The following is a 27,199-nucleotide window of genomic DNA, read 5'->3' on the forward strand; positions in this document are numbered from 1 at the left end:
CAGTGGGCCCTAAATCCAAGGACTGGTGTCCTTATGAGAGAAAAAAAGGCAGGGGCGGGGGCAGATTTGAGCTACAGACACACACAGAGAAGACAATATGAAAACGGAGGCAGAGATTGGAGTGACGCATTCATAGGCCGAAGGATGCTAACGATTACCAGGCTGCCACCAGAAGCTAAGAGAAAGACATGGAACACATTCTCTCTCAGAGCCTCCAAAAGAAACCAACACTGCCCACACCTTGATTTTGGAATTCTGGCTTCCAGAACTGTAAGAGAACAAATTTCTGTTGTTTTAATCCATCAGATTTGTGGTACTTTATCACAACAGAACTAGGAAACCAACACGGCTTCCAATAACTTGAATGTCAAGTAAAAATAGGAAGGAGATAAAGGGACAAAATGATCAGTAAACACAAATGAACGCGTAAGATATAATAAGCCAAGAGAAAACATGCAACGATACTGCATTTCTGTAACTGTTCACAAGGTCACAGTTAGTGACCTATAGCTTTCACTTCACTACCCATTCTGCATTTCCCTACTGTCAGCTGGGACCTCAGTCGGTTGGGATTCTTTCCTTGGTGGAGTGGCCCAAACCTTCATTTCCAAAGGATCTCAGTCTTCTAACACCCTACCATTTATTTTTGGTTGCTATGAATTTTCACTAACTTTAATATCAGACATAGAAGTACAAAGAGGATTCCGGAGACTCTTCTGGGTTCTAGACTGTCTTTCTTGCCTCCACTGTGTGTAAGTAACCTAGTGTCCCAAACAGTGTCACCATTTAAGAATATCATCTCACGAACAGTTTACAGTTTTGGGTAGGGATTTTACTTGTTGTTGCTAATTTAGTAAATATAAGAGGGAGTTCAAAATGCCTCTAATTAGTTTGTGTGTGCCTTTTCTGTATACTTTATTTATATAAATAAATGTCATAATAGTTTCTTTATATATTTATATGTTATTCATGCAGTAAACGTTTCGCAGAAGTCATATATATATATATATATATATATACACACGTAGTGATATATATGTGTATATATATATATATATACACACACACACACAATTAGTGTATATGTACATACATACATATCTCTATGTACATACATACATACATACATACATATTACTCCAGCCAGTAAATTACCTCCTGTTTTTGCTTTTTGTGGCAGTGGTATAAGGAACCCCAAATGGCCAGATGGTAGTCTCGTCTTCCAATTCAGTGAAACCATTGATATATCTCATGAAAGAAGCATTCTCCCTTTGGGGACTAAGGTCTCTACTCTGGCAGCAAAGTTTCCAGGTAAGGGAGGGAAAATTTCTGAGGGGATTATAAGGTGAGGTTGTGAGAAGAGCCGCTCCCACTCCCATACCTTGATTCCGATGTGTTCTGGCTATGGAAGCGAGGGTACCATGTGATGGTCTCTGATGCAAAACGTATCCTGTAAGACAGGCTTTCATTTCTTTCCAGGGTGCTGCCTCTCAGCCGGGCTATGGCTGAGGCTTCAGTAAGTCATTTCACTGTTCAGTTCAGCCGGCTGCTTTCAATCGACGGGGAATGTGGTAAGGCCCGTTAATTTCCTATGCATGGACGCATGGCTGCACTTCCTTTGCCGTGAAATGAGTTCCCCGATCGGATGCGGTGCCGTGTGGAATGCACTGCTGGTAGATGGCACACCATTTTGTGAGTTCACAAACACTAGGTGCTGGCAGAAACATTATGAGCAGCAAAGACTATCCATTTTCAGGGTACAGGAGTACTCCAATAAGGATGAATCTGTGCCCCCTCAAAGGTGGAAGAGGTCCGGTACGATCAATCTGCCGTCAGACAGCTGTTTTTAGTAGCCCAGGGAAAGGGGGCCGGATCAAGGACTCGGTGTTGTTTTCTGCTCTCTCTCTTGACAGCAGTGTCAGCAAGGGGAGCCTCGGTAAGGAGACATTCAGATTGTTGAGCGTATACATAGCCTGCATCCCCACCACCACGGCCACTTTGTTCAAGGGCCCACTGAGCAAGCCCCGGGTGGCTAAGCAAAGAGGCTGCCTGACATCCAGAGACAGTGCCATTTCGTCCACCTGATTATTAAAGTCTCCTCTGCAATGGGTACCTGTAGCGTGTACCCAAATGGTACACACGGATCTTCACAGTTTGTGCTCATGAAAAGAAACTTATCTATATACCTCTTCCCCACACTACCTCGTCACCAATCTTCCAATCTTATTCCTTTCCATGTCCCTGTACATCTAGAAGAAACCACTAGCAATCGCAACTCCCACTTGGACCCACATTAGATTGGAGGTAGGTAAAGAGCAAACCTAGTTCTCCAAATAAGAGGTGTAAGTACTTTTCCCAAAAGAAGAGAGGTGTTCTTGGCTGACAAACCAATAAATGTTCCCTACATGTTACCCTTTGGCTGTTCAGTGCATGCACGCACACACACACACACACACACACACACACACACACACACACACACTGGTTTTCACATAGCTGTAGTTTCTCTTAACATAAAGCAACTATCCCTTATGCAATTGACAATGTACTCAATCCCTACCCAATGCTAGAGGAAAACTCAATGTCACCTGCAGCCCAAATTCAGGATCTTTGAGTGTAGCCAATCTTGATAAGGTCCAGATCTAGCTAAATGATAATGATAATGGATTTTTTCCCCAATGCACAAATATATAATAGAGGGGGGTGGGGAACAGGATAACAAAACCTAATAAGAAAGGGCAAAAAGGAGACTCACTGTGCCATGGTTGAGCATATACTGTATAATGTAGAATAAGCGTAAGAAGGACTTCTCTTCTCCAGGAGCAAACTGAGATCTCTTGTCAGTCACTCAAAGTGCCAAGATCTCCTTTATCTATTATCCTCAAAGGCTGTCCTTTAGAGAAGTAGTGAAAAGGAATTTCCTGGGACTTCCCTGGCAACTGAATTCATCTTTCTGCAGATCCCAGATGTTGTCTTTGAGACAGCACAGCAGTAGAGGCCTTTTGCAAGGCTAAAGGCTTTCTGGCAATCCCTTAAAATTTACTTGGCTGTCAGTCAATGTCATTTAGGGGAAATCCATTAGCTTGTTATCAGAAATCTCATTTAGACAGCAAGCTTTAAATAGGGACTTTGCCCTTCTTGTTTCCATCTCTTGGAAACTGGCCTGGCAACTCTACTCTGTCAATCACCCTAGATCTTAGTTCACTGTCTTTGCCACAGACTTTATCTGAGGGCAGGGAGGGAAGCAGGCTGGGATTGTAAAGCCAGGTTACAGCTTCAGACTGTCCCCTAAGTTGTGCCCCACTCAACTTGCACAATGGGAGAAATTATCTTTCAGTTGGTAAGGGGGCAGAGCAGAAGATATTTGAGAAGAGCCCCGAGGAATGAGACATCCCTGACTCCATTGTCCTGCTGGGTCTCTGCAATCCTGTCTAGTGTTTTAACCTTATGAGGGATGAAGCGGGGGGGGGGGGGGGGGGGGGGGGGGGGAGGGGGGCAGAAAATCTAACTGTTTCAATTGGCAGAGTGGATATTATCTGATCACTATCAATGCAAGATAACTAACCCACTGGCAGAAAGGACTCCTCTTACCAGCTATATAAGTACCACTTTATTATTGCCCATCTCCTTCTGAGTGGCCCTGCTGAACCAGTCTGTCTCTCTCAGAGCACCAAGGGAGTAAGAAGTATCCAATATATTCCAACAGCTTGATTAAAAAAAAAAAACAAAAACGAGTTTTCATAAAGCTAGAAGACTTAGTGGACACAGATATCTGTTGTGAAGGATCACTTTTTGCTTGTTTGTTTTTAGTTATCAACTCAACACAGACAAATGCTTTCATAAATAGAAAACTGCATGCTTAGGGGCCACATTAATGTCAAATTACTAAAAGTTTCAAAATGCTCCTCTCAATTTCTATACCTATTTCATTGCTGATCAGTACAGTTTACAGACTGGCTTTGGTCCATACATCACATTTTAAGGAGCACTTATCTAACAGATAAATCTCACTAGGTTCCCAGCCTAGGTATCAATTTCTGTATTAATGGAGAGTCTTGGTTCAGAACATATACTGTATATTCTAACCTTACCTACCACCTGAATAATGAGTAATATTATAATCTTACCTGGCACCTAAATAATGGAGCACATTCTAAGGCCAGTGAAGCCCACTGACTCTATCTCATTGTTTTACGTCTTCTGTGGTGAAGTGAATTCCTTGGTCAGAGGAAGGGTGTATGGGCTAATGTGATAGGTCTACGGAGTATGGGGCTTGCTTGCAGCAACATACATCCATTTCCCGGATGAGGCACTTGTAGTGCGACAAATTGTCGACTAATCTATGACGAAAGGGAGTCTGAAGTAATTGACTGGTTTCATACTAGGTATCTTGCTGGTCCCCTGAAAGAAAGCTGCCTCATGAAGACCTTAAAATTGGTCACCATTGATGTGAAATTGACTTTTCAGCCTTGGCACTAATCAGGGGATTACAGCCTTTCCCTTGCCATTTCCTTGGCAAATCAGACCATGTTACACTACAGCTTAAAACCCATCACTTCCTCTAGCACTTGGAAGAAAATCCAAACTCCCTTCTGTGTCTACGAGGCACTGAAGGTTTAAGGCCTGACTTTGTTTCCAATTTCATCTGATGTCACTCTTTCCCTTGATTTGATCAGGATGCTCCATCCACGCTAATGCTTCGGCATAGCAAACTCTTAGCATATCTTGTTCCCTCTGTCCGGAACACTCTCTGAACATCCCTTCCACTCCCATAGCTTTCAGTTAACAGATGAAATGTTACCTCCTAAGAGTCATCACCCCAGTATGACACAGACATTACTTTCCAGTCAAGCCTCGTTTATTTTCTTCACTTATACCTAACCAAGCTACAATTATTTAATATTATTCTACAATAAGTTAGTACAAATACTGCAGCAAAATGGAAATTCCATTCATCTACAGAGCTTTTTAAATGCTCAGATATTTTTTGAATACTTAGAGTAGGAAGCAAAAGATCAAGAGCCATCCTTAGAGACCCAATAGATAATAAAATACCCAAATGGTTGCATACTCCCAAATCCCCTGAAGTCAGCCCTTGCCTTCATTTTCAAACGGATAGTGGCATTATCATTTTTCACCCACGATTCACACCAATCAGAGACCAGATACCCATGACCCCGCCTTGTGGCCTTTTATTAAATCAGAGCTGCCCATCGGCCTTTTCTGTGGCCAGAGGCTTCTGGCTGCAGCTGAGCTCGGGGGCAGAGGCCCGTGCCAGCCTGAAGAGTGGGACTCCGGGGGCGCCGCGGGGTTCTGCGCTGCCTGGCGCTCCCCAGGCCGTTACCCGAGTCTCGCTCCCGCGGGCAGCGCCTCTCAGGCCACCCCCGAGAGCTCATCGGACCGCAGCGCGGCCGTTCAAACTGGCGAGTGTGCGCCTCTCGGGGTTCCCGGATTCCAGGGCTACTTGGGCGCAGAGCCGTGAAAGAGTCTCAGTCCCCAGGCGCCCAGCTTTCGAGTGACCGCCCTCCTACGCCCGTCGGCCTGAGCCACCGTTTCTCCTGCTGGGCTCCCCAGCCCTAGCCTGCAGCCGCCCTCGCCCCGGTCCATCCTTCCAGGATCTGACTGCGCCGCGTATAAGCCTCTGAAGTGCTCGGGCTCCCAGGCGGAGTCCTGACCGCAAACCCAAGTTGAGTAAGGAATAGGGAAGGGAGAGACGACAGAAGTGTGACCTAAGCTCCCTGCCTCTATCTCTCTGTCTGTCTGTCTATCTATCTATCTATCTATCTATCCATCCATCCATCCATCCATCCATCCACCCACCCACCCTTCTATCGATCTGTCCATCCATCCTTCCGCTATCATCTCCTGCCGCTGTATTTTAGGACTAGAATTAGAATTCCTTAATGAGAGGTTTATCATGACGTCGTAAATTAACGCGTTTAACTGAAAAAGCGAAAATAGGACTTTTTCAGACAGAAAATGTCTTAGAAAATAAATTTACTTGTTGAGAACTAGTTTTGCCAATTGCGTTAAATGGTGGACCTTGAAGTTGAACGAGCTAACGAGAAAGTTCTAAGGTTTTGACAAAAAAATTAAAGTCCATTTATACTATACTGTATGCCAGGAACAACGTACTCATGTTTAGAGATGAGCTAGAAAGGTGCAAAGATCACGCAGTTTTTTCAAAACCTTTTTAGGCGGTCCTCCAGCAAAAGAAGTCTAGCCCAGTAGCACTCCCTGCCCCCAGCACCCGGACGTCGCCAAGCCCAAGAGCGGGAGGGGCCTACCTTGGGGGACCAGGAAGGAGGAAGGGAAAGTGGGGAAAGGGGCGGGGGAAAGTGACGGGAGCAGTGAGAGCCGGAAATGAGTGGCTAGCGAGGAGCCCAGGGGCGCCCTGTCCGGCGGCGCTCTAGCCCCCGCGCACTGTCTCTATGTTCCCCCTGCGTCTGGTCTATTTATTGTCGCGGGGAAGAAGCGGCCGCCCAGTACCCGGAACAACAAAGCACGAAAGACGGAGCCCGAGCCTCGGGGGCTCCTAGCAACGGGTCGGGGCGGGAGTTCCATGGAGACTGGGGAGAGCGCCCGCCTCATCATCATCCTTGTCCTCCAGCTTATCCTCCGCGTCCGACGTAACCGGCAGCAGCGCTGCCGCCGCGTTCTCTGCCGCCGCCCCCTCTTCCCACGGTAACCCCGTAGGCGACCCTGGGCGGGGGGAGCGCGGGCGACCGGGCGGCCTGAGCGCCGGGTGCCGGGCATCTGGGCGCCGGGGCTGGCGTGCGCGAGCCGGGCCGTACGGTTGGTGGGGTGTGCGGGGGCGGACGACCCGAGGAGAGGAACTAAGGTGGGAGGAATTGGTCCGGGGGCCGAGGGAGGGTCTACTTCTTAGGAGGACCGGGTGATATTTGGGGAGCTCATCTGGGATAACGGCGTGGGGGGCGGGGCGTCCCTGCCTGCGAGCTTAACCGAGCGGGGTGTAGCAGAAGAAAAGAAGTGTTTTATTTTTCCTGTTAGCCACCCCTGGGAAAGACAGAAGGGAGATTCCCCATCCGTTTCTGTGAAGCCCTCACCCTGGAGAAGAAGAATCGTGCAAAGATGCTAGGGGTCCATTGCTTCCCAGAAAACTTCCAGCGGCCTCTGCCGCGGCGGGAATGCTACCAAATAGCATCTTCCCCGGTTACTGGTGCCGGCAATGCCAACAGCCCCGCTTTATTATTATTATTATTATTATTACCCAAATTTGGTTTGATGAAGGATCCGGAACGGAGGAAGATAAAATGAATTGTGGGCAGAGCTAAGCGAGGATCAGAATTGGGATAAGCGCTTAATGATAGCCCGTAAGAGCCCTAAAAGTAATTTAATTGAGAATGATGGTTTTTAAGACTCCTTCAGCCGCGGTGTGCATCTGCGGGCTCTGTCAGTGTGCTCATTGCAATAAGACTCAGACTGCAGCCAGCCAGTTCACATCTGTGAGCTCTCTGGCTGCGTCTGTCACCTGCAGTTGCAAAGCGACACTGGCAGTTAACCAGCGTGGGCTTCTGTATTTAGGGTTAAGAACAGTGCCTTAAAATTGGCTGTGGGTAAAAAAGAGAGAGAAACAAGCCTGGTGTGATTTTTGTGTGAAGAACCAATTACAGAATCCCTGAGAAAATTGAAAAATAGAAATATAAGGAAAAGATTTAGCAGTTGGAGCGTAATCTGCTGTCTCTTTTAAAGTTTGAGAAAATGGCAGGCCATTCAGATGGAGAATCTGGTTTAAAGAATTATTTGCAGTTTGGTACCTCCAGGTAAATATTTGTCAGCTTATATGATCTCTGTGCTTTACATCACTATTTAGTGGTTTTATACTTTCCCAAATCATTCCAGGTCAGTAAATGAGGTTTCCCTATGGCATACTGAAATGGCCACATATACCTTCAAGAGAATATCATCTTCATGTCCAGTGAGAATAAAGCTCTTTATATAAAGTTGAGGATTAACAATGAAAATAAAACTGATAAATCACAGAAGCAATTATGTCAACCACAGCTTCTGTTTGTCTCAAGCTTTTTTTTTTTTTTTTTTTTTTTTTTTTTGGCTAAGCTGGCTTGTCTTAAGCAAAATGTGTCATCCTTATTCTCAGCCCCCTCTTTTCATACTCTTTGCCTTCAAGATCAGAAACTAATGGTCTGCTAATAAGTGCTCTTGATTGGTTCACTATAGCCAGAAAAGCATTTTTAACACAGGCATTTTCATGGAGTTGGGGTTCAGTATCTCTTGTTAAAGGACTTTCATGGATGTGCAGTTACCTTTAATGGAAAGTATAAACATTGGGAGACTTAGAGTTGCGTTTTAAGATTCTAAGAGGAAAAACCCAAGATTGTCACCTTTAGGTTAATGAATCAAGGATTGTTTAATCTTTTCATAAAGCTCTTCTTCTATGAAGGATATCCTGGGGGAGGACCACACTTGAAGCTGTTGGATGTTGAGTCCCAAGATTTCCATAGTGCACATGAGACTTAAGTGAATTCCCTCAATCACAGGGTTGCCATCACATACTTCACCTAGACCTGTTTGTGGTTCCCTGTCTGTTCCGTGTTTGAGTGGGGGTCAGGCCCTAGCTTCCGCCTTTAGTAGCAATCCAAATTCTGTGTTCCCTGCTCTCTACTGTAACATTCCCAGTGTTTGGTGTTGTTTTAGTTCCTATCCTTATTTAATCATGTAACAGTCCAAATGATTTTTTGGGCTATTTGTATTGTTTGTTTCTTACGGAGTTTTCGGTATACATCCTTGGGCTATATATCCTTTTCATTAATGTTACTTGTTGTATTTTCCTTCTTCTGTATGCCTCCCCTTTATTTGTAGAATTGAAGTGGTCATGTCAGATGTTCTGTATTCATTCTGTTTGTGCAGAACAGCAGGTTAAGAGCCTCATGCTGGGAAATAAAGCATGTAAAAAATATTGTCACTTTTCAGAATTAAAAGATGTTTTACAAGTTCAAGTGGTAGTACTATAATTATAGACACAGTCACTTTTTTAAAGGTTAAAAGTATTGTAGAGCTTACTGTGTTTTTAATTGAGCCTCAGATTTTCATAAGTTTTATTCTGAAAACCTTCTTAGTATCAGTCTTTTCTGATCATTTTGCATCTGAATATTTAACTGAAATTACATTTTGCCAAGTTTGAGGGAACAATTTAAGTGATTCCCACAAATTTTTCTTTATGTGGATAATTTTTATATCAAAACTTTTGTGGATATACAGTAGTCCCCTCTTTATCTGTGGTTTTGCTTCCTGTGGGTTCAGTTCCCCCTGGTCAGCCAGGGGCTGGAAGCAGACAATCTTCCTTCTGATGTATGGCCGGAATGTCACTAATAGCTTAATATTAGGTTATTAGGTCATAGGGCCTACATCATTCACCTCATTTCATCTCAACATATATGCATTTTATCATCTCACATCACAAAAAGAAGGGGGAGTAGAGTACAATAAGATATTTTGAGAAAGACCACATTCACATAACTTTTCTTATAGTACATTGTTATAATTGTTCTGTTTTATTACTCTTGTTAATCTCTTACTGTGCCTTATTTAGAAATTACGCTTTAACATAGGTATGTATGTACAGAGAAAAACATAGTGTATATAGGGTTTGGTATTACCTGCAGTTTCAGGCATCCACCAGGGGTCTTGGAACATATACTCTACAAATGAGGGGAACTACTATATACGTGTATAGAATGTGCAGAATTTGCTCTAAAGTAGAGCAAATACATATGAAATATGCAACCGAATGTTATTGGAGAATGTTATTTCTTATCATGGACGTGGCACATCACTTACAATAAATATTGTGTAATCTAGTTGAATGGGTGTCAGCATTGTTTTTAGGCGAAGGGAGCTGGTAAGAATCTGGTGATTGAACGGATTTCCTTCCGTTGCATCATTGACCATGTGATGAAATTATTATTGCTTTGAAAAATAAAATTTAAATTGATTTTAGAAGAATTTATAGTAGAATGTTTCCCCCGTGTGTTTAACTGAAGACCTGTAGTGCTTTGAAAATTTAGCTGTGTTGTGACATTTGAATTAAAAAATAAGGATTTCCTGAAACGTACACTCAGCTTTGTTACGCCTTTTATATGCCTAATGCCGCATCGAGTACGTAAAGCTGGAAGAAAGGTGTTTCTCTTCAGGTGCTTTTTGTGCACTTGTAGATAGCAGAGAAATGGACATACCATGAATACCGAAACACGACACACAAATTTGTATTTTAAATCCCTTGTTACACACTGCCTGGTGCTATTGATGTCCAGATTTCATCATGCCTGATAAAATTAGGACTTTCTGGAGGATCAGGACTATGAGTTGCCATCCTATCGTATGCTAATGTCATGCAGGTGTGTGTACATATTTTGAAGATTAACATGTTAATAAAAGGGTATATTTATTTTCTTTGACTTCGGAGGGTAATCTGGTAGATGAGGGGAACCTTTAATTATCTAATCTAATTAGTAATCTAATTCTTGATGCCTACAATTTCAGTTATTTTGTTTTTTTGTTTTACTGGCTGCAAATTATAAGCAAAAACTTCTCTAACATGATTGGGGATTTTTTTTTTTAAACCAGTTCAAACAGTAAAAATAATGATTTACTGCCTTGAGTAGCTCCAGTATTTGCTCGCATGAATACCACCTTGGGAAATTTCGAAAGGGTGAAAGAGTATATGCGTGTTTGAGGTCTTGCCAGGCTACGTATACAAATTTGACTTTTGTGATACAACCTTTTATTAAGACGAAAGATACGGAGTGTGTGTGTCTGTGTAGTTGTGGAAAAACCAAGATTCTAGAAATAGGTCATTAGTGAAAAAGAATCAGTTTGTATCAGAAGTTATATTCATCTGGTCTTATCGTGTGATTGGTGATAAAACTCAAAATTTGGCTTCGATGGCTTGTTTTGGATGGGACACCTGCTGCTAGGGATCCCATTAAATGTTAAACACACTAAAGTGAGTTCTGGGACAGTTCGGATGGGCCTTCGTGCAGGAATCAATAATGAAACTGTTTAAAATTTCACGAAAAAAAAAAAAACGTAGCACAAAAGTTTGGCTGGCAACTTCAAGCATGCAGTATTCATTCATCAAGCAAGAGTACTGAAAATCAGATTGTGTACTGAGGACGCTTTTGTCAGGACATGTGTGGATGAGGACTCTTACTGTTTTAATTGTATTTAGCACCACAGAGATCTGCTTATAAACATTGGTCCGTGGTATGTTTTTTTGTTTTGTTTTGTTTTATGTCTGTTTATTTTTGAGCGAGTGAGAGAGACAGAGCAGAGCTTGAGCAGGGAAGGGGCAGAAAGAGAGAGAGGGAGAAATGGAATCGGAAGCAGTCTCCAGGCTCTGAGCTGTCAGCACAGAGCCTGATGCATGACTTGAACCCACAGACTATGAGATCATGACCTGAGCTGAAGTTGGACACTTAACTGGCTGAGGCACCCAGGTGCCCCTGTTTTTGGTTTTTAACTCCCTCAATGAGAATGCATAAAATTTTAAAAGAAGTAAAAATTTGTTTTTGTTAATTAAATAGTTCCAAAGAATCAGGTGCGAGCCTTCTTTTGTTGATAAATTACAGGTATTTTCATTGTGAGGCAGAACAATTTTAGTCAAAATCAGTTATACTGTTTTCTTAGGATTAGTCTTAATATAGCACTTAACAGTATGGAATCAGGATACAGGCTGTCTGTGTTCAATACAGTGGCCGTGCTGCTCTTTGATGATATGGCCTGAGTAATTTATTTCACTGCCTTGATTCCCCAGTTGTTTCAACTACAGTATGGGACTAATCCCAGTACCACCCTGTAGGATTGCTGTGAGAATTAAGTGAAAAGCATTTGGAACAATGCTCAGCATAATTAGGTGAAAAAATATTCCCTGATGCTAATAGCATTGGTACTAGGCAGCACATGAAAGGTGAACCAGCTATATAGTTTGTGTCCTTCATATGGAGGCTTTTTGTTGAAGCACTGGAATTCTTGATGTGTGATTACCGACTTAGACTCATCCCTGCTGTTAGGTTCCGGGGGGAGGGAAGCACTTTTGTTTTAATTTTGAATTATCACACAGGCATCTGGTTAGCACTTAACGGCAGATGGACTAAGTAAAAAGAGACATCTCTGTTTCTTGGGAAAGGAAGGCCAACAAAGCCTGATCTGGCACCACGTTGCAGCTATTGAAATGCTATTACCCTGTGGACTTGACCACTTGTTTTGCTGTATGGTGCTTCTGAATAAAAGCAATAGACCCTGATGGTTTTATTTAGCAGAATTCCTCTTTCTTTAGAGGATACTATTTTTGCTTGTATAACCTTAAATGGTGATAAACTTGAAACTTGTTGGTGTCTTTGTCAGGCCATTTAACTTGTGTTTTCTGTTATCACTATAAATGTCCTACATTGTAGCTTTCTTGTAATTTTAGAAGTAGCTGAGACTGCTGCTCTGCTCCAGTAATTCAAGTGACTCAAGGATGACCGCATAGAACTGGAAAATTATTTGTTTATGGTAAGGCTAACACCAGATACTGAGGCTTACCTAAGCAGGGGAATAGCTTGATAATTGTAGTTTTGTTTAGGCTGTTATTAAAATGGTTAACTTTTTAAAGTGAAGTACAAATGTTTTAGTTTAGTTAGAAGGACATTTGAAACTGCTGACTAGAAAATAAATGTTTCTGCTTAAATACAGTGAATTGCAAACTGTTCTTTTCTGTTTTGGCTGACATCCAGGTCTTGGTTTTTAGTTGAAATAATGTTTTCATGAAAGGTATATTACAGAAGTTTATATGAAACGTGCTATTAAAAATATGTTTTGCTTTAAACGTACAGGGGTCGAGTTTTATAACCCTTCCATATTGTGCTGTTTTGTTTTAGTTGCTTTTTATAGTATTTCTCCCCTAAGAAGATTGGCATATATGCTTGTATGTAGAGATGTGGCTTTTGTTTTCCTGTTTAAAGAGAGGGAAGTTTAGTTGATGTTCTTGATTTAGTTGAGTAGTCATTTCGTTGACTAGATTGATATAGTATTGATATAATATTGTTAACATTATTCCTATAGCCATCATGGATTCTGGATCTGAAAAATATTGAGATAAGCAAAGAAATGATCATGGCTATTTCACTGATACCTATATCCATATGTATCTATATATATCTCTGTAGATATCTATATCCATAGATATATATCCATAGATATATCTATAGAGATATAGATATATAGTTTATACATACACACCTCCATATATCCTTTTAGATATTCTAAGGACTATAGTGGGAGATTTTTACGAAAACAGGTCTCCAAGGTGTTAATATTGTCCAGAATAAAAGCCCGTTTTGAAATAAAGGTCTGACTGACACATTGTTAAATGTTCCCTAGTGTTCTTTCCACCACACTTTTTCAGGGACAGGTGTTGCTGACCTTGAGATATAAAGATAGTAAAGCTGATGTGTAGTCTAAAAGCACAAATACGAAGATGGGAATTTGGTTTTTGACTATGGGCACCATTTATAGAACCCATCCTTGTTTGAACCTCAGCTAACATTCCTGGTAAACCTGAACCTTCTGTGGAATAAGAACCACCCCAGTCCTTGTAAATTGCTGCAGAGCCTCTTTCAAGGTGCAGAGCCTTTTCTTTTCCTTACCAGCTGATGGCTACAGTGAGCTTCTTGGCTGTCTCCAGTTATTCGTATGCATGTGTAACCCAGTGAAGCTGTGATGAGCATCCTTTAATTGCACGGCTTGACCATATATATCCCAGAATCTCTGCTGGGGGCAGGTTAGGGTAGATGTGGATGGTACAACCTTCCTGAAGGCATAGTCACCAGTTCATGAGACCTGCCTCAGCACAACGTTGGTATGCTAATCTCAAAGGTACACTAGATTTCTTAACCCAGTTCTTTCCTCCTTTTTTGGTGATGGTGGCAGTTAAGGTATGTGACACAGCTGAACAGTTTATGATTGACGAAAAACCACACGAATAACTCTTTTATCATCTCAGCAGCATACTGCTAGTGTGAATCCTTAGGTTAGTAAAGCTGAGAAAACCTTTGGCTGGCCAGTGATCTTGAAAATTCTCCTTCAGTGCATAGTACAGTACCACTTGGATAATTGTTTAATTTGTGTGTCTATTAAGAATGTGTGTCTATTAAGAATGTGTGCCTTTTAATTTACTCTTTCTAGGCTTTTTGTTTGGGGCCGATTAAATTGGAAGAGTTTCAAATGTCTGAAGCTACATTCTTAATTCGTCTTGTGTTACATCCTCACTCTTACTTTGTAAAGAGTGGAATGATGGCTTTATTATCATATTCATTTAATTGCACGACTGGTAGGCTGGAGGCAGCTGACCTGTTGGCTGGTCTGTGACCAGCTACCATGGAATGAACTTTGGGTATGGATGGTTTAGGGCTCACAGGACTCCTGGGGTTAAAATGGAGAACGTAACCCTTAGGAGAAAGGAAAGGGAATATATACATCAAAAACGTTAAGGATCTGTATGGGTGTTTTAATTAAAATAATTCTTTCTTTACATCAGAAACACACTTCTGTATTTGTAAAAGCTCCTGAAACACAGTTGCCCTTCAGGATTTGGGGGTCTAAACTGAAACCAATAATAACTTGTTAGGTGTGTGAACACTAGGCAGAACATACCGGTAAGTTAAATAAGGGACATAATAGATGCTGTTAGAGAACTTGAGTGGTTTGGGGCTACTAAGATTCTTACCTGTTACAGTGAAAAATGTCTGCCCTTCCTACTTACTCCCCAACCCCACAATTCGGTTTTTCACTTGTTCTTGAAGTATTCATCTAATTTAGCAACTATTTGTTGAGTTGATGACCAAGTGCCAGCTAAGCCAAATTCTAAAGGTTACACATTTATATTAAACAGCTCTCTTCAAGGCGTGTGGTGCCTATAGCACACGGTCATCATGCAGACGGTACCTCTGCGGTACCCTCTGCTCGGAGAGCTCCTCTTAGTGTTTCGTGACTGGTTCCTTCTTATCCTACAGGATCGCACGTTAAGAATAATTTTTCGTCTCTGAGGAACTTAAGAGGCCTGCCTGCATCATTCCTCCTAGAGTTTCTGTTGTGTCCTCTTATTCCCTTCACAACATAGATCACATTTTCTTAATTATTTTAATTGCTTATCTGTTCATTGTCAGATTCTTCCACCTGAATACAGTTGCCGTGAAGTTTCCTTCCCTGACCGTTGTTCTGAGCTGTATTCCCAGTGTCCAGCTACAGTGCTTGGTTCGTATCAGTTGTGTATTCAATGAGTCTAACCACAAGTAAGAGTCTGTTAGTGAAGCAATGAGGAAAGGGCATCCTAGGCAAATTTAAAATTAAGAAAAGGTCTGCTGGAGGAGAAATAGTGAATAGCTGAGATTGTTAAGGTGTGTTGAAAGTGGAAGAAGATTAGGTCACAAAAGGTAAATTGGAGGCTCGAAGCTCACTGCATTCCAAGCCAAGCAAGTTAGATTCCATGTGTCCCTGCAAGAGAGCCAGACTTTTCTTTAAGCAGGGGTGTGGCACAGTTACGAAGAGAGCTTATTTGTTGGATGGACTAGATTGTGGATACTGCAAGCAAAGTTCCATTAGAAGGCCGTGGTCATAAGGACATGTGAAAGCCTAAAATAAAATGTCGATGCTTCGGATGCAGAAAAGAAGCAAAGTGAAAAGTTAACTGGGTATAAGAGAAAGAGAAGAGCTGAAGGATGATTGATTCTGAAATTTCTGATTCAGGTGTTGAGTGTTGGAGGGTGGCTTCATCAACTGAAATTAAGAATTAAGAGACCACAAGTATTTCTGAGGGGATTAACTGATTTTGGATATGTTGGTTTAAGTTAACGAACATACTGCACAGCCAGTGAAGAAAATGGATTCAGATCTCTGATAGGTTAGGATTGATGTAGGAGTCATAAACTCAGAGATAACAGTTGAAGCTTGGAAAGCTTATAGAAGAAAAGGTTTATAACCTTCAGGGCTCTTAAATTCATCGAGAATATGAAAAACAAATGGCCTCCTCAGGTACACTTCCAAATTTGTGTGTGCACAATTTCAGGGGTTCCTCACCTCTGGAACCTATTGTTGAGCTTTTCAGGAACTGTCCTGGGATTCAGTGAGGAACTTCCAATTTGCGGAGCAGAAAAGTATTGTAGATGGGAGGAGAACCTAGGGAAAGGTGCCTCAGAAGCCAAAACTAGGGGTGGTGAGGGAGAATTTTGAGAGTCAGGAGTGCCCCGTGCTTTGTGCTCTGGAGAGGTCCATCAGGAGGGAGTTTCAACTGCGACATCAGATTCAGCAGTGAGCCGCTCGTTCCTAAACATTTCATACCATGCAGAGGCACAGGGCAGAGTGTGACAGTTTCATGCATGAATCAAGTTAAGGAAACAACGCATGGTAAACAGACTACAGAAGTCTTGATGTTCTCTAATGATAAACAGGCCTAATATGAGAATAGAGTCCATTTTAAGGACCTGCCGAAAGGGAAATTCCATTATTTTGATGACCTGTTGTGGTGTTGCAGCCCAGTGGTTCTCAGCTGGCTGCCCACTAGAAACAACTTGGCAATGTTTTTAAAAATTAGGGCCCCCATGAAGGTTAGTTAATCAGTATCTCTGGGGGTTGAGATTTTGGTAGTTGTTATTTTATCTTTTACTTAGTAGTTAAGAGCTAGTGTTGCAGTCAGAAAACTTCATTATCATTCCTGATTTATGTTCTATGTAAGAATACTTTCTTTTACTTGTATGTTATCTAATTACTCAGTTTACTGTTGTGCTGTTTTAAAATATTTTGTCTTTCTCGCAGACCTTAATTTCCAGTTTAAAAAACGTGACTCAGCCCTCAGTCAATTAAAGATCTGACAGTTCTGAGTAAATTAAGACGTTCTTAATGGTGCTTACATGTGGAAAGATATTCATTCTGTAACCCTGTTTGCTTTTATTTAAGTATGTTACTTTTTTACTAAATAGTAAAAACTGCTTTTTACCTAGAAAAGTTTGAACTCTGTATTACTATTTTCCAGCTAGCTGATTTATTTCATAATTCTACCTTCCTTTTCTTAAAATGGCACTCATACATGACATAGACCTTAAACAGGTTGTCTACACTAGAGCACACATTTTATACGAAGGGTAAGCCTGTAAAAGCAGTTGAAAGGAAACCATCAAAATAGAAAATTTCTCATGTTGTATTCTACCTTGGGGTGCTTTCTCTTGATTAAATTCTTGGTGAGCTGTCGGCATTCAAGTTTGAACCCTGCATTCACATCCCTGACATAAAAATCAGAATACAGAATACAGAGAACTTTGAACTTTATGGGTGTCAACCCTGACACCAACCAGAAGGTGAAAGAGGGGTTGTTCAGCTTACTAGCCGCCTAGGGAGTTAATATTTACACTACCAAGAAAATTATAATCTTTTTAAAATTATGTGGTTTTATTAGCTTATTAGTGGCTTAATTAGTTTCACAAAGTGTGGTTACTTATGAGTAAGTTAGGACGAATATCAAGATTCTCTATAAAGTGACAGACGTAACTAGTTTTTGAAATGATGGCTCACAATATGGGAGAATACGGCATATAAGACTGGGGAGAAAACCTGTGCCATACACTTGAAATGAACAGAGTAGATTTACACTTTAAGCGAAATGAACATGATACACAGTTTTGTTGCAGTTTAGTTTCCAAATCTGTTGTACCTCTAATTTTCCTGTGTTTGCAGGTACCTAGCTGAGTAAAAGCAAAATATATATTTTGCAATATGTAATAGACTTGGTCAGATTCTTTTTCCCTCTCTCTCCTTGTTCCCCTTCTCCCCTAACCCCAACCCCCCCCCCAAAAAAAAAACTCTGCATAATAAGCACTTGGTTTGAAATGGTTTTATTATTGAGGATTTTTTTTTTTTTAACGTTTATTTATTTTTGAGACAGAGAGAGACAGAGCATGAACAGGGGAGGGTCAGAGAGAGGGAGACACAGAATCTGAAACAGGCTCCAGGCTCCGAGCTGTCAACACAGAGCCCGACGCGGGGCTCGAACTCACGGACCGTGAGATCATGACCTGAGCCGAAGTCGGACGCTTAACCGACCGAGCCACCCAGGCGCCCCTATTACTGAGGATTTTTTAAAAAATCACTGTTAAATCTATTTTTTTATAATACTAAACAGACACATCAAAATTCTTTATTTTTCCACTTGCTTTTTTCTTTTTTTCTTTTTCCTTTTATTCTTTGTCCTTTTTAGAGTTTATTTATTTTGAGAGAGACAGAAAAAGAGAGAGAGAGAGAGAGAGAGAGAGAGAGAGAGATCCAGAGTGGGGGAGGGGCAGAGAAAGAAGGGGAGAGAGAGAGGATCCCAAGCAGACTCTGCACTGTCAGTGCAGAGCCCGACTTGAGGCTCCAGCTCACAAACCACAGGATCATGATCTAGGCTGAAATTAAGAGTCAGACACTTAACCGACTGAGCCACCCAAGCACCCCCAACCCCACTTTTTTTTTTTTTAAAGAGAGAGAAAGCAGAGGAGAGGGGCAGAGGAGCCTGACATGTGGCTCAATTCCATGACCCTGAGCTCATGACCTGAGCTGAAATCAAGAGCCTGACTCTCAACTCACTGACACCCCGGTGCCCCTCTACCCCTTGCTTTTAGACTTGAAAGAACATGATTTGTTTTTGTTTTTGTTTTCCAAAGCTTGAGGACCACAGCAGATAACTGGAAATCCTTTCCAGTTTTGAACACTTCTGTATTCATGGAAGATAAAGAAAGGAGATAATAATAACAATGAGAATTGCTAAGTTTGAATGCTTACCAACTGTTAGTACTGCACTGTGTTTTGCATGAAATTTCAATTTTTGCAACACTCCAGGATAGGTCCTATTACCTGCCTTATTTAATAGATGAGGACATTTAGGCACAAAGGCATTAAATAACTTACCTAGGGTCACACAGCTGATAAATGGTAGGGTCTTGGTTTAACCCAAGTGATCTATTCCAGAGTCTGAGCTCTGAAACCTGTGTGTGTGTGTGTGTGTGTGTGTGTGTGTGTGTGTGTGTACTGCTTTTTAATCTCAAGCTAACAGTTAAGCTCTTCCAGACATTTTATTGAATGTGTTTAGTGTCTTGGGAACTATGCTAAGGTTTGGGTGTAAAAATAAGTAAGATTTGATTATGTACTTAAGGAGTTTATTGTCTACCAGGGAGACATAAATAAATACGAAATTTTACTATAGTGTGGGGAAATCCTGTGATAGTGGTTTGCATAGCAACATGGTACTGGGACTCAGAACAGGGACACCCTGGCTCAGTCTTAGGGATCGGATGTCTCAGTTCCTTTGATTTCTTATTTTATCCGTCGTGGTTTTAATTACCTTCTCTACTCAGGTTTTCAGATTTTTACCTCTAATCTGGACCTGTCCTGAGTGATGGACTGTTACCTAATTGTCTGCTCTGTACCTCCCTATGGATGTCTTCTAAGTTCCTTCAACTCAGCATTCCCCAAACAGAATCCTCACCATCGCTCCTTGTCCTGTCTGCTCTGCAGCGTGCTCTCCTTCCAGTGTTTCTGTAAATAGTATGTTAGGCAACAAACCTGGAGTCATCCTCCACCCCCTTTTCCTCTTTCTGTATCAGCCACAAAGCTGTGTTCAGTCATCTCCTAGAAATGTCACTCTTCTGTCTACTTCTTTGCATCTTCATCCACTCTGTCTCCACTGCTTCCCTCTCTCACCAGGACTGCTGCACTGGACCCTGACTGAGTTTCCTGCCCGTTCTTATCATCCAGTCCATTCTTCCATTACAGAAGTGCCGGGGATATATTTTTAAAAAGCAAATACTTCATGTCATTTCTTGCTTCTCTTTTAGTTCATTGCTCTTGGGATGAATGTGAGAATGTGAAAATCCTTAACGTAGTCTGGAAGGCATGACCCCTCTGTGCATCTCCAGCCTGGTCTTGCGCCACTCTTTCCACTTGAGCTGTGCTGGCCCTTCTTCAGGTCGGAATAGTTTGTACTCTTCACCTTGGAGCTGAGAACACCTGCATTCCCTCTACCAGGTCTTGCTCAGGGCTGGATCCCCAACCACCCCCCCCCCCCCAGCATGAGGCCTAATGCTTAGATTTCCAATTCATTTCTACAGAATTGATTGAATGAAGGGGATGCTGAGCTATAGAACAAATAGGAGTGAGACAGGTGAAGAATTTTAGCGAAGGAATAGCATAAGCCGGCAAAAGATTAATATTCTTTAACATATAAGAGCTTGTATAAAGCAGTAAGAAATCTCAGAAGGAAAATGAACACAAAATCGGAGACAGTTAACAGAATAAATACAAGTGGTAGTATTTTAAAAGTGCACTCTTATCAGTATTCAAGGAATTTCACCCTCACCAGTTAATTCACTATTGGTTTTTCTTGTATCTCAGATTGTCAAAGACCTTTTCAGAATACTTTGTTGGCGAGCTATGACAGAATATACATGTGATCTCAGTCTTGTTTAATATGCAGATAAATGTAAGGATTCAGCAGCCTAAAAACATGTGCCTTTTTGAGCATGGGGGAGGGGGGACCTTAGTAATTATAACTGTGGTAGGACTTGTTTTTCTTTGAGTATTTTGTATGTGATTGGAAAATGACGTGGTATCTTCCTTAAAATCCTGCATTAAGGCCATTTATTTGAAATACTAAGAAAGCTATCCAAAGTAAATTTTGTTCTTCATAAGGAATTGGTACACTCAATTTCTCATCTTTTGAGTTTGAATCCGCAAATTTCAAGTTATATTCAGTAAAATATACTTATTTTCTTGTTATCCACAGTAATACATTAGTTGATGTTAGCATTGACTAATATGGCATTAATTGGGCACATTATGATTTGGGAGGTGTTCATTAATTTCTCAAAACAAATCATGTGATGAGTAAATGGTGTATGCATTTTGCAAATAAGTGTAGGAACGTTCAGAGCCAGCCCACTTTCACAAAGCTTCCACTAGGATCCAAGTTCTCTTACTTTATTTCTGAGAGAGAGAGAGAGAGAGAGAGCCTCTGCTCAAGCACTGGGGAGGGGCAGAGGGAGAGAGAATCTTAAGCAAGCTCCATGCTCAGCGTGGAGCCCAACCCGGGGCTTGATGTCAAAACCTTAGATCGTGACCTGAGCTGAAATCAAGAGTCGGACACTTAACCAACTGAGCCACCCAGGCACCCCCAAGTTCTCTTATTTTATAGATACATTTTAGTACATGATGAAATAGTGAAATTCTTAAGTGGGCTACTGTTTAAACATTATTAATATGAGGTAGATATTAGATTATTCTTAAATTGCAAAAATACTTTGTTTTGTTTTAACTGGAACTTTTTCTTTGAGTGTAAACCATTGATTTGCCTTTCATTAAGCACACATTCAGAAAATCATCAAGTTAAATTAAATTAAATTTTCCTCCATTTTTTAGGCACCATTACAAATATTTTTACTGACTGAAACATGAAAATTTTCCTTACTATTTTTTTTAAATAGATAGTTGCTGGCAACCCACCACTTTGTTAATTAATTTCCATAAAAACAGTATTTTTGTAGTTTTCTTAATACAGATTTAAAAAATCGTAACAGTTCATTTTGATGCAAGGTATTTACATGAATGCTACCAGCTTGCTGGTCTTCAGAATTGTTATTTAGACTGAGTCATAGTAGGTGGAGGCAAAAGTAATGAAGATACTTTAACTTTCTGTTTAACTCAATGTAATCATGGTTTGTATATCAAGTACTTTTTGCTTTATACTTAAATACTTACTTGTTGAATGTTTTATGTAATATGGATGGCATAATATATAAGCTTTTCCTTTGGAAAGTACAAGGGTTTTTTTTAGGCCAGGCGTCCTGTTAGTAAAATTTTCTTTCTGTGGCTAGAATGCAAAAATGCCAGCCCTAAGGATAGGTCCCGGAAGTGCACCAGGTGACAGAATGATAGAATGTCACCCTGCCACACGGGTTCAAGGTTTGCAGCTTCGTCCATGTGCCTGTGCTGTTGCCCTGTAGTGCTGCCAGTCGTCTCCCTCCACCTGCCCCTTTGAACATAAACGCGTATTGAAGGCAAAGCGGGAAGTTGAGAATTGGGATGTTAATTTAACTAAACTGACACAGTAGCTCTAGAACTGAAATAAAAATTTAGTGTATAATGCCTAGTTTGTCAGTAGCCTGTCTTCATCTAAGATGTTAGAATCTGGGATTTGAGAATTAGGTGGGACCTTAGAAACCATCTAGTCTCATCTTATACTCAATCGAAGACTCATTCTATAACATTCTTAACTGTTGGTTAATTCTCTAGCTACACCTCCCCCCCCCCCCCCCCCGCCTCCTTTTGTGACACTTCTCTTCTGTGGAGTCCCCTGCTTTGCAGTGGTATTTGTTTATCAGTGTGGCTTCATGAGATCTGCTTCCATGTGACTTTAACTGGTTCTGTCAGTTTCCTTTTTATTCAGATATTTGAGAACAACTGCTATCTTTTCTTTCCTGCGCTAAATGTCCTGAGACTTCCCTCACACACTATTTTTATATCTCATACCATCCTGCTTCCCTCTGGATATCTGGTTATCATTGCCCTCTTTAAATGACAATGTTTGGATATTGAGATATTTTGGTAGCAAAAAAGGCTATAGGCACTCCTTTGCTGTAGGTGCTCCTATCTAACCTAGGTTCTGTTTGTTTTTTAAGTAATATAATCACAACTTCATGTTGTCTTAGTATGGCCTAGTGTGAAGTAAAGTCTTTTCTTAAACACTTTTTACAATTATTGTGGAGAGGCACCTGGCTGGCTCAGTCGGTTAAGCATCCAACTTCGGCTCAGCTCATGATCTGACCTGGGTTCGAGTCCCACGTCAGGCTCCGTGCTGACAGCCTGGAGCCTCCTTCGGATTCTGTGTGTCCCTCTCTCTCTGTCCCTCCCATGCTCGTACTCTGCCTCTCTCTCTCTCTCAAAGACAAACATTAAAAAAATTATTATGGAAATTTTCAGAGAGAATTAGAGGGAGAATAGTATAATGAATACCCATCTGTATGTCTATCACGTACATTTAACAGTTGTTAAGACATGCAACAGTAACGTGACATTTTTTTGGTCCTAAAATACAATTATATTTACTGTCCATATCTATTCTGTATCCCAGAATAGATTGTCCAAATTTGTTTGGTTCCTGTAGCAGGATTCCAGCATCTAGGGAATCATCTGAAACTTTATCCAAATCTATTTGTTACTGAGTTCAGATAATGAAAAACACTTGCATTTTAATGTAAATTATAAACACGACATGCCTCCCTGAATATTTTGGTAGTGTCTCTAAAAAATAAGCATATTTGTCTATGTAACTAGTCTGTCATTGCACATAACGAAATGAACAGTAACTCCCCAATATATGTATCACTCAGATCCATACTGATGTCCTTCAAATATTGCCTACAACTGGTTTGTTCAAACCAGTGTTCAATCAAGGACCATGACAAACATATTTTATGTATTTTAATAAAAATGTAGGTGGGGCGCCTGGGTGGCTCAGTCGGTTAAGCATCCGACTTCAGCTCAGGTCATGATCTCACAGTCCGTGAGTTCAAGCCCCGCGTCGGGCTCTGTGCTGACAGCTTGGAGCCTGAAGCCTGCTTCAGATTCTGTGTCTCCCTCTCTCTGACCCTCCTCTGTTCATGTTCTGTCTCTTTCTGTCTCAAAAAAACCAAACAAATGTAGGCTTTAAAATTTATCAGTGTTGCATTTTGTTTTATTGATACAGCCTCATTGGGCCAGCCCAGGAATTAACAGACTTTTTTTTTTTTCCTTAAAGACCGGATGGTAACTATTTTAGACTTGTGGGTCATCTGGTTTTTGTCATAACTACTCAGTTGTGCCACGTGGTCATTAGGTAACACTTGAGCATGGCATGTTCCAATAAAACTTTTTTTACAAAATGGCCACTGGCCCATTGTATGATTTGCTGACCCCTGCCTAATCTGCGGCGATCTCCATTTTTTTCCTCTCTGTTAATATGGCTTCTCAAGGTTTGCATCGGTTCATGAAATAATACTATTTGGTTATAAAATTCAACTACCTGTGAATCCATCAAGCAGTAATAGCTGTCATTTAATTAATGCATGCTGTGTGCTGTATGGACATAGATAACCGTACTTAATCCTTCACGGCACCTTGGTGGGGGGTTGCGGTGATACCGCCAGTTTCCAGACGAGAAAGGGAAGAAGTAAGGTTTCTCCTGTCCCATGAAACAGATGTGAAAGAACGTTGGCTTTTTCAAAGGCACAACGTTAGCTGGGTTACAGACGTGTGCTGAGGGACTGTCAAGTCGTCTGTTGGAGTCAGGACACAACGCCTGTGTCCTGATGTGCTATTTTGAGAGCTTTATGAAGAATATGAGGTTACTTTGGACGGCATGCCTCACCTGTAGAAAAGAGCAATCTCCAGGAGACCGTGAGGGTTCATGTTGTTTGCAAATGGGTCTAAATCCAGCCTTCCCCTACTTTTGCCATTTCTCAAATCATGGAGGGTGATCTTGTGGTTAAAGCGTTGGAGGCCGCTCTCCCGGTGTCCTCAGATGCAACTTGAATATCCTCAGAGTAGCTAAGATGTTATTCTTCTGTGCTCTGTTTATTTCGTTTTGTTCTTCTGGCCTTTTATTAGGTTTTGGGGGTATTTTTGCCTTGTTTTTACGAAGAGTGTTTTTTGTGGCCTTTCAGTTTCAATATCTTTCCTGGTGTGGAAAGTATAAAATGTACTAGAGCTATTACTGGTCTTAATGCGCTCCACAGATACCGCGTTTTTGGCAGACGGGAGGTTTGTGACAACCTTGCACCAAGCAAATCTGTTGGCACCATCTTTCCAACAGTTAGATGATTCCCTCGGTGTTTCAGACTTACTCATTATTACTGTGTTTGTTATGGTGATCAGTGATCTTCGCTGTTACTCTGTAGTTGTTTTGGAGCCCCGAGACATGCTCCCGTTTAAGGTGGCAGACTTGAGACGTATCGGGTGTGTCTGCTCCACCAGCTCGTTGTTCCCCTGTCTGTCTCCTCGCGCCCCCCCCCCCCCGTGCCCTGAAACACAACAATATTGAAATTAGGTCAGTTTGTAGCCCTCTGATGACCTCTAAGTGTTCAAGTGAAAGGAAGAATTACACTCCCTTGAAATCAAAGCCAGATACGATTACGCGTCGTGAGTGTCAAAAGCTGCAGTAGGCCAAAAGCTAGGTCTCTTGTGCCAGTTAGTCAAGTTGTGACCACAAAGGAAACGTTCTTGAAGGAAATTAAGACTGCTACTCCAGTAAACACACTAATGGTACGAAAGTAAAACAACTGTATTGCTGATACAGAGAAAATTGTAGTGGTCTGGATAGAAGGTCATACCAGCCCCGACATTCCCTTAAGCCGAAGCCTAATCCAGAGCAAGGCCCCAACTCTCTTCAATTCTGTGTAGGCTGAGAAAGATGAGGAAGCTGGAGAAGAAAGTTTGAAGTTCACAGAGGTTGGTGCATTTAAGGAAAGAAGCCATTTCCATGACCTAAAAGCAGGGTGAAGCAGCAAGCGGTGATGTAGAAGCTGAAGCAAGTTATCAAGAAGATCTAGCTAAGATAAGGAAGGTGGTTACATTAAACAACAGATTTTAAGTATACACAAAATAGCTTTTGATTGCAATGAAATGCTGTTTAAGGATTTCATAGCTAGAGACAAGTCAATGCTAGCTTCAAAGGATAGACTGACTCTCCTGTTGGGGGCTGATATAGCTGGTGACTTTCAGTTGAAGCCAGTGCTCATGTACTATCCCAAAAATCCTAGGACCTTTAAGAGAATCTACTCTGCCTGTGCTCTATAAATGGAACAATAAAGTTTGGGTGAAAGCACATCTATTTGCAACATGGTTTATGAATGTTTTAAGCCCACTGTTGAGACCTACTGCTCAGAAAAAAAGATTCTTTTCAAAATATTACTGCTCATTGACAGTGCGCCTGGTTACCCAAAAGCTCTGGTGGAGATGTGCAATGAAATTAATGTCGTTTTATGCCTGCTACCACAACATCCATTCTGTAGCCCATGGATCAAGGAGTCGGTTCAACTTGCAAGTCTTATTGTTTAAGAAATACATTTCCATAAGCCTATAGAACTGCCCCAGATAGTGATTCCTTTGATGGATCTGGAAAAAGTACATTGAAAACCTTCTGTAAAGGATTCACCATTCTAGATGCCATTAAGAACATTCATGATTCATGGGAAGAGGTCACAATATCAACATTAAGAGGAGTTTGGAAGAAGTTGGTTTCAATCCTCATGGATGACTTTAAGGGGCTCAGTACTAAAGTGGAGGAAGTAACTGCAGGTGTGGTGGAAACAGCAGGAGAACTAGAATTAGAAGTGGAGCCTGGGGGCGCCTGGGTGGCTCGGTCGGTTAAGCGTCTGACTTCAGCTCAGGTCATGATCTCACAGACTGTGAGTTCGAGTCCCGCGTCAGGCTCTGGGCTGATGGCTCGGAGCCTGGAGCCTGCTTCCGATTCTGTGTCTCCCTCTCTCTCTGACCCTCCCCCCATTCATGCTCTGTCTCTCTCTGTCTCAAAAATAAATAAACATTTAAAAACAAATTAAAAAGAAGTGGAGCCTGAAGATGGGACTGAATTGCTGCAATCTCATGGTCAATCTTGAATGGCTGACGAGTCGCTTCTTAGGGAAGAGCCAAGAAGGTGGTTTCCTGAGATGGAGTCTACTCTTGGTGAAGATGCCATGAAGATTGTTGAAGTGACCAACAGAGGATTTAGAATATTACATGAATTTAGCTGATAATGCAGTAGGTTTAATGGATTGAGAGGACTGACTTCAATTTTCAAAGAAGTTCGACAGTGGCTACCTACTATAGGGAATGCATCACCTACTATAGGGAAATCGTTCATGAAAGGAAGATCCGATCCATGTGGCAAACTTTATTGTCTCAAAGAAATTGCCGCAATCACCCCAATCTTCACCCCAACTGCTTCACTCTGATCAGTCAGCAGCCATCAACATGGAGGCAGAACCTTCCATGTTCTCCTTTTCCTTTCCGCCAGCAAAAAGATTGACTTGCTGAAAGCTCAGATGGTTAACATTTTTTAGCAATAAAGTACTTTTAAAATAAGGTTTATACATTGATGATTTTAGACATAATGCTGTTATAT

The 27,199-nt window shown here is 41.5% G+C and overlaps 1 protein-coding gene across 7 annotated transcripts in view; it reads left to right on the plus strand.

Annotated features, from left to right (window-relative positions):
• Positions 1-5,322: 5,322 nt before the first annotated feature.
• The window catches only part of TBPL1 (TATA-box binding protein like 1), a 35,750-nt gene continuing 13,873 nt past the window's right edge, over positions 5,323-27,199 (plus strand). The window contains exons 1-2 of one of the 7 annotated variants that reach the window (XM_042985240.1): positions 5,324-5,686; positions 12,452-12,534. The gene's annotated coding sequence lies outside the window, so the exon portion shown is untranslated. Of the gene's footprint in view, positions 5,692-6,428; positions 6,685-6,749; positions 6,842-12,451; positions 12,535-27,199 lie in introns of those variants that run through there. The other 6 variants (XM_042985239.1, XM_042985241.1, XM_042985244.1 and 3 more) reach the window with 6 other exon arrangements.

This window comes from Panthera tigris, chromosome B2, assembly GCF_018350195.1.
Source record: "Panthera tigris isolate Pti1 chromosome B2, P.tigris_Pti1_mat1.1, whole genome shotgun sequence".
NCBI lineage: Eukaryota > Metazoa > Chordata > Mammalia > Carnivora > Felidae > Panthera > Panthera tigris.